The sequence below is a fragment of the Dreissena polymorpha genome, chromosome 10 (genome assembly GCF_020536995.1).
Source record: "Dreissena polymorpha isolate Duluth1 chromosome 10, UMN_Dpol_1.0, whole genome shotgun sequence".
In the NCBI taxonomy this organism is placed as follows: Eukaryota; Metazoa; Mollusca; class Bivalvia; order Myida; family Dreissenidae; genus Dreissena; species Dreissena polymorpha.
In genome coordinates, this window is record NC_068364.1 from 42,596,925 (window position 1) to 42,605,578 (window position 8,654).

The window sequence follows — 8,654 nt, forward strand, 5'->3', positions numbered from 1 at the left end:
CGAATGTTTTTATTTTAGCAGAATTTTATTTGAAAGATTTTAATACGCTGTATATCAGTATAAACATGTGTTAAGGTACGGTAAAAGAAAACACAACCAAACACCACGTGACTCACGCATGCTTAAAACTTAACATAAATATCTCAAACTTCTTCTTGCTCTAGCTCAATTCAACAAAGAAATATCCAACACAATATACATGCAAACAAAGACTGCACTCAAACTTCAAGATTGAACACTTATTTATTAAACCACAAATACCATTATCATGGTATCCAATAAACTGCTTCATGAAATAATCTTCCAATACTATAACAGGATTAATTTTAACCCATGTATTCCGGAAACGTTTTATTAAAATGTCCTCCTTTTACGCACACTCCACATTGTGTTTTTGTGTTTAAGAGGCATAATAGCGTCCTTATGTGACTTTTCGCATTCACATTGGCAATGGATTAGTCTAGTTAGCGGAAGTAGAAAATACGTTTTGCATAGAAGTATGTAGTATGTCTTTTCATGTGTAAAAAGACAGTTTAACAGGACAAATGAAGACGATGAAGACTGTTTCAAAGTGTTTATTTGTTCATGTAAACTACGTCGCAATAAAGGAATTGCTTCAGTTTTAATACTAAATTCGCTGTACAAATAAAAGTACACTAAAACTATTAAATCTCTCTCAACAACATGAATAACCACGTGACTATGTGAATAGAATAATGATTGAAAAATTGGTTCCCCAACTTAAAATACAAAGCTATATTATCAGTTTGTTTTGATCTACAGTAGTGCCCTAACATGGATGGTTTTTACAATGCATTCCACAGTAATTAACATACATACAATTTACCCTTAAGACAATAATTCAATAACAACTATGTGTTGATATCCGTGCATTTCTTACACTGAGTCACATTTGAATTATAAATAGGCAAAACAAGATTGAAACGTTTTTATGAACTGAGCTGTTTATACGATCTCAAACGATGTAGTACATTTCTTTTCGACGTTCTGCTTTATCGTTTAGTTATCCTTATATTTTGAATATTTCACATTGACACCGAAAGCCTAATATCACATACAATGATTTCGTCTATAGTATGTCGGCCTGATTTGTATTTCAGTATTTGCCTCTTATTTCAATAATGTGTTAATTCGAAGAATAAAATAAGGTTCATCGACATAAATCACAATTAAAGGCAAGAAGATTTAGACGGCAAAGCAAAAAAACATTAGAGCAGTTGCTGAATTGTAAGGGTAAATACCAGTATAATTATTTTATAAAAGGGAACTGTTCAGTTCTGTAATTTGTTCTTAGTCATATACTAAGATATTAATTCCATTTGATTTATTAATTCTGTTTTCCAAAAGATGCGCTTCATAACTCAACTTAGAAACATGTCGTTAACTTCGGAAACTCGAAGTATGTTATTCCGATTGCGAGATCCTGTTGTATTGTTTTCGCAGTAACTATATTTGGATTGGGTTTTTCGAGGTGTATATCGATATGCTTTTGTATGATATGAATTTGACCAAAATAAACAACCACTTAAAAAACAAACTTGCAAACAAAAGGGCGATTGTGATTGATATTAATATTTTAATAAATTATGCGATTCAATTGTGCATTGTGATCAGTTATGAGAGTTTATAACTGACTCACTAACTGAGTTACTTGTTGTCTGACTGACTTTCTGGATGATTGACATGAGCGGAAAGAATACCGAATGACTGCTGACTAGATGAATGGCTAGATTCTCCCCACGCTTTTAACCCTTACAGTGCGGGAACCGAGTTGTGAAGGCCTTTGCAAACAGTTTGGATCCAGATGAGACGCCACAGAACGTGGCGTCTCATCTGGATCCAAACTGTTTGCTATTCTGATAGTATTCTTTAAAAAAAATCGAAGAAAATGCTAATTTAAGAAATTCAGCAGACGACATTTTAGCAGACGACAAATTTCCCAGCATGCAAAGGGTTAAAAGCGTGTGGATATTGTATTGATTTTCGCGTTATGTCCGTTTGCCCTGCCCACTATCTCCTCCACTATTAGCACTAGAACCGTGAAACTTACACACATGGTAGCTATGAGCATATGTGCGAAGGTGAGCTGTTTGGAATTTTTATCTGACCCATGAGTTAAAAGTTATGGGTAAATAAATTGGTAAAATGGGTAAAAAAATTCATTTTACTTACAACATGCGACGCACATGATCATAACTTTTGACCCAGGGTTCAGATCAAAATTCCAAATAGTGCACCTTCGCACATATGCTCATAGATACCATCCGTGCAACGTTCAAGGTTCTAGTGCTATTAGTGTATGAGGAGATAGTGGCCGACCACGACCACCAACATTTTTGTTTTAACATTACTTCTTAATCTATTCACCAATTCTGACAACACGGTCTATCTCGACCATCCATATCCACATTACCCAACCCAGGGCCATTGATACAGGTAAAGGCAGCATGGTTCCCGTCCTCTTTCAAATGTATCGAGAGGTCCACGTGTACTACTGCCCCGTACCCAAAAATGTTGTTTTCTTCTCAAATTTTTCGTGCCCATTTCTTTTCGTACTCAAATTTTTTGTTCGTACCCATTTTTTTTTCGTACCCACAACTTTCGTACCCAATTTTTTTCGTACCCAATTTTTGTTGCGTACCCATTTTTTCCGTACCCAAATATTTTTTCGTACTCAAAATTATTCGTACCCAATTTTTATTTCGTACCCATTTTTTTTCGTACCCAAATTTTTTTCGTACCCAAATTTTTTTCGTACCCAAATTTTATTTTCGTACCCAATTTTTATTTCGTACCCAAATTTTTTTCGTTCCCAATTTTTTTCGTAACCAAATAGTTTTTCCTACCCAAACTGTTTTTCCAATCCCAATGTTTGTTCGTTCCCTAATTTATTTCGTACTCACTTATTGTTCGTATCAAATTTTTGTTTCGTACCAAAATTTATTTTCGTATCCAAATATTTTTTCGTACCTAAAATTATTCGTACCCTATTTTTTGTTCGTACCCATTTTTTTTCGTACCCAATTTTTGTTCTAACCCTATTTGTTTTCGTACCCAAATTTGTGTTCGTACCCTATTTTTATTTCGTACCCATATTTTGTTCGTTCCCAATATTTGTTTAGTACCAAAGTTTTTTTGTACTCAAATTATTTTCGTAACCAAATTGTTTTTCCTACCCAAACTTTTTTTCGTACCCAAATTTTTGTTCGTTCCCCTAATTTTTTTTCGCACCCAAATTTTTGACGTACCCAACTTTTTTTCCTAGTATCCACATTTTTTTTGAATTTTTTATCGTACCCAAATTTTTTTCTTACCCATTTTTTTTTCGCACCCCGTGGGGGCATATTTTTTGTGTACCCAATAAGTTCGTACCCAAATTTTTTTTTCGTACCTAAGATTTTCGTACCCATATACACAATTGTGGTGATGTAGATAAACTTAAATTGATTCTTTTATATGCATACTCTTCAAAAGCATCGTCACACTGTCAGTACTTTGATTCTTATTTGTTCTTGATTATCCTCACACTCCAAATTAGAGCGGGGAATTATGTGGTCATCTCTTCCGTCTGTTCGTTCGTCTGTTTGTCCTGGCCACTATATCCTTCTACACTTTCAGCACTAGAACCTAGAATCTTAAACACATGGTTGCTATGAGCATATGTGCGACAGTGCACTATTTGGAATTTTGATCTGACCCCTGGGTCGAAAGTTATAGGTGTTGGGATGGGGCCGGGTAAGAGATTTTCACTTATTTGTTTATGTTATTTTATATCAACTTCTTTATTTCTAAACCAATTTATTTCAAATTGATACTGAAAATCTCTTACAACAAAACGGTTAATCTCAACTATGAATGGGCCAATTACCAACAATGGGGCGCCCCGCCCACATAGACCACGCCCACCCAAAATTTTGTTTTAACATAACTTCTTCATTTATTCACCAATTGACTTTAAATTAATACTAGGGATGGTAACGATTATCCGGATATCCGGATATCCAAATACTGGTCAAGTATCCGAATTGTAAAAGAGGATCCGAATACTTGATTAAACGATATTACCCCTGTTATTATGCACACTATGTTCTTTATCGGATATTTCGACGTTTATCTGTATACCAGACATCGTTGACAGACTGACACAAATCCGTTAATTGGTTGTTGCTCAGCGAGTGCCCCAGCCAGTTCCCGATCACTTTGGTGATAATGGCCGAGTTGCATAATTGCCAACTTGCGCCTCCGTGTTTTGTTTTATGGTCCTTACTTCCCGATCAATGACACCAATTGACATCTCACCAACTGTCAATCAGATTCTTATCTAAATATCAATCGACCAATCAGCGATCGATAAATCGTGCGCGCCGGTTGCTAACGACATGTCCGCCATTTTTTACACAAGCTGAATGCGTAGTTCTTATTTATTCAACGAGTTTTGTTTATTTGGTTCGAAAAATAGGAACTGAAATATATAGAAACGCTGTAAATAAGGTTTATGTACATGTAGATAGATATAGAGAAACTGATTAGTATTTTATGCAGAAATAAAATCCATTTCGAATCATACAAATTGAAGTTTTGTTACATGCACTACAAATTTGTTAACCAATTGTAAAGATCTCTCTTGTTGCATTGATGAGAAATCAAATATATAATTTTTCTTCATGTTAGCATGTGAGGTCTCATGTTTAGGTCTTCATGTGTGTATATAAAGAAATTTATACTTTAGATGTAACCTATATGCCATCATATATTTCAATGTTCTCTGTGCTACAAATAAAAAAAATCATTTTTATTTGCATAATTATCTTTACGTGGTGTTGAAAGTGCAAAATATGTTGTTGCATGTTTTGGCCAGGGAATAGTCATAAAAAAACTAACAATACTTAACATGTTTGCATCTTTTTATTTTCTTTTTATTTAAAACGCTCTAGTTTGAAATGAATTGGTTTCGTTTAGTTACACCTCAGAAAGCAAAGATTTAAAGGATGTTTATTGGAGTCACTTGGTCGGTCACTCTGCACAGGATTGATTTATGGTAATCTACTTTCACATCCATCTCTCAAGCGAAAACAAAATAAAAGTTAAATCATGTCATCAAAACATTTCTGATCGTTTAGTTAGATCAATATTGTAGTTGTTTGCAGACTGGCTGACAGGAAATTGTGACTTGTACAATGGTTAAATTACCCGTTTCAGACTAGTCGGTCATAGGAATTTTACACCCCTTTATACTCCTTGTAAATAGCATTAGTCTTTAGACACCATACAGTATTGCTGCAGAAAAAATAATTTTGCATTATTTCTCCCAGTTTATTTGAACCGGCCAATTGACTGGTACATATGTAGCACACACAATGGGAGAGGTGTTAATTGTTGGTGTAAATATACTTTCCTTGTCCGGTGCTTATGAATAATTGGACTTTACAATGAAATATTCTTTCCTTGTCAGTTGCTTATGGATAATTGAACTAAACATTGAGAAAAGTAAAAAAAATGGCAAGGCACTTTTATCAAGTCGAATTAAATTCCTTACTTTCTTAGTAATAACTTTCCTCTTGTTTTTGTTCAAAGATGATTGTTCAAAACTGTAAAGCATTATAATCAAGTGAAAAACTGTGTTGACAACTTCTTTTACTAGGTTGCAAAATTTGAAGTCACATCACGGTACATGTAGTATGAAATTTTAATTTTTGGTGAATTTTGAATCAACAAATTGAATTATTACTATTCAATATAAAATGTTATCTTAGTATGCATACAGCTCTAAATAAAGTACGGGTTGAATTTAAAATTGATGCAAATTCACATACTGTAGTAAACCTATCTGTTTGTATACATTTGAAATCAATCTGACTATGTAACCATTTGCTAATTTTACAACAAAAGTATGAACCAATATTCGGTAAACTTAATCTGTGATGTCTTTTAAAGCAGCAGCTGTTCAAATAATTTATGATATGAGGAGCTTTAATGTCAAATTCGTCCCTACACCACAATCAGAAGCAAAGTGATAATGGCAATGTGTAAACAGCATAAAACCAAAAAACCCAGCGCGTAACTGTTAGTCTGTTAAGGTTTTATGCTGTTTGCTGCTAATCAGTATCTAAGGGTTGGAAATGAAGAATTAAAACTTGAATTTAGTAAGAAAGATATTTAATTTAATGTAACTTTCTACGGGACTATAAACGCGTCAAAAAACGTATCTAAGTGGTGAAGGGCTAAATGTCAAATTCGACCCTATACCACAGTGGCTATTTAAGACGCCACATTGAAGGTGAAATCAGTGAACACTAACAAACAACGATGTTTGTTTGCCCCCGGGCTATATATGTCTGAATGGTACATGTACAGGTAGTTTTCCATCAACTTTGTTCAATTATACATGTATGTGACATTTTAACTTCAAAAGAATCAATTCATAGTCAGTTTTTGGTTTCAGTTATTGAACATGAAGTCATAATATGCGAACAATTAGAAAAATAAATCTACAAAGATAAACTGCTTCTTTAACTACACTACATATCGGTTATCATCTTTCTCTTGAATCCAAAAAATAAAGACTTCTTAAAAAATTAATGTAACAGGTGAAAGGGTTTTAGTTATGGATTAGTTATCAATTAAAATAGATAATTATAAAGCTTTTCTAAAGCTTTTCATTGCAAATATGTGTATTTCTAACATCGTGGTACATGCAACTCCAGATAGATGGTTTAGAGGAATATAATTTCTACAATTGCCAACGCGGAAATGTGGTCTTGACAAGTGCGAATGGAAGCCTCAATATATTAAGAATAAGCAAAATTACCAACATCCCCCTTATAGAAAATTAATTTATTTCAGAAACTGAAATGTCATATAAATGATTTAAGCAATATGAATTATGAATTATATCGCGTGTATATGTAATATAATAGGGAATATTGATATTTGCGTAACTTAACGAAATCAACGTTATAAAGCGCTTTTTATGTCAGAAGCAAGCGCAAACTATTTTATGTTACTATTTTAATAAAAACGTATAGATGACACCGTTTTTTTGGTCTGCACTTTTATACATAATACCATGGGGGATTTCGATACCCGCTCGGTGTCAGAAAGCGTGTAAAACAGAATTCCAGTTATAAAGCGCTATTCGTGTAAAATATATGTGGACAAAATGTTTCGTTAGTATTTTCGCAAAAAAAAACATGGGTAAATACCAGTGTAGAGGTATTAATTTATTACTAATACCACCATTACACATAGTAAACGGTTAGATTCCGGTAAGGGCGCAACCGTATGGGAGCGTGTTTAAAGTACCGAAACATCCGTTATACACAGCTAATGTTCTTTATAAACTTACATTGTTTTGCATTTGCATAATGAATATGTGACACAAATCTCTTTTGCCAGTGAGCCACGTGACTAAGTGGGCGGGGAGATCATCGTCCAGGCGAGATGTCAATTGGCTACATGGCTTCAATCGACGGGTGCAACAGTATGGAAACATTATCTCTGCCCAATAAAATAAAAGTTTTTCAATTGGTCAATCAATATTTATCTGTTAAAAAAGAGTATACGAGTTGCGATTTCCCAAACTGGCATATGTCGCCTGAAGTTTTCTGGCAATTCCGGCAACATCGGGTCCGTCTGAGCGCGTGTTCTCGTCGGCCGGCTTGGTACTTACCAAGCTAAGGAACAGACTCAATAGCGACTTAGTCGATGCAATTATTTTCATAAACAAGAACCTTAGGTCAGTGCATCTTAGCAAATACAAATGAAATTAAACTGAATGTATTAAATGTATGTAGAATGCACAGTTTATATCGTAGTAGGCTTTTGTTTTAGTTTCACAATGTGTGTGTGTGTTTTGTAAAAGAAATTACGTTTTTTTTGCATCTTTGGTATTGTTCATATAAATAAAATAATTAAAATAAAGAAATCATATAAATGCGTTATATTGTTTTTTTATTCTGTAAACAGTGCACATTAACGTATTCACAGTGTTGTGATGATGGTAACAGCCTTATGTAGTTTACTTACAAAAGAATACGGATATCCGGATATATTCGGATAGCGGATACGGTTATCCGGATACCGATTTCGGATACGTTTCCCATCCCTAACTAATACTGAACATCTCTTATGACAACACAGTCTATCTCGACCATCCATGTCCACATTATCCACCCAGTGGCCTCACCAACATAGGCCTTGCCCACCCAAAATTGCCTTTTAATATAACATCAATGCGGCGCGGGGATACGCGTCGGGCTCTGCCGCGCCATTTCTAGTTACTTAGTTACTTGCTAATTGACTAGCTGATTAATTGCCTGAAATATTGACTGAATGAATGAATGACTGACTAACTAACTGCCTGATTCGATCACCGACTCACTTACTCACTGGTACACTAAATGACTCACTCGAGAACCCGACCACCCATCCACCCAAGACGTCGTTTTGTAAGGTGCCACTTTTTTGTCTAGCAAACGTCCTTGAATTACTTCGAGCCTAAGGACTAAGCTCACAGATGCGCCGAGAAATCTCTTGCTTTGAATAAAGAGCAGTGCATGTGTGAAGAATCTACAGTGAATATAGAAGGCATGCGGTGCGATCACCACATACAGACCGTAATTGCAGTACACATA

The 8,654-nt window shown here is 34.6% G+C and overlaps 1 protein-coding gene across 1 annotated transcript in view; it reads right to left on the minus strand.

Annotated features, from left to right (window-relative positions):
* Window positions 1-369, minus strand: part of LOC127848523 (uncharacterized) — a 35,088-nt gene extending 34,719 nt beyond the window's left edge. The window contains exon 1 of the mRNA XM_052381034.1: window positions 1-369. This exon is cut by the window's left edge and continues 300 nt beyond it. The gene's annotated coding sequence lies outside the window, so the exon portion shown is untranslated.
* Between the last annotated feature and the right edge of the window lie 8,285 nt (window positions 370-8,654).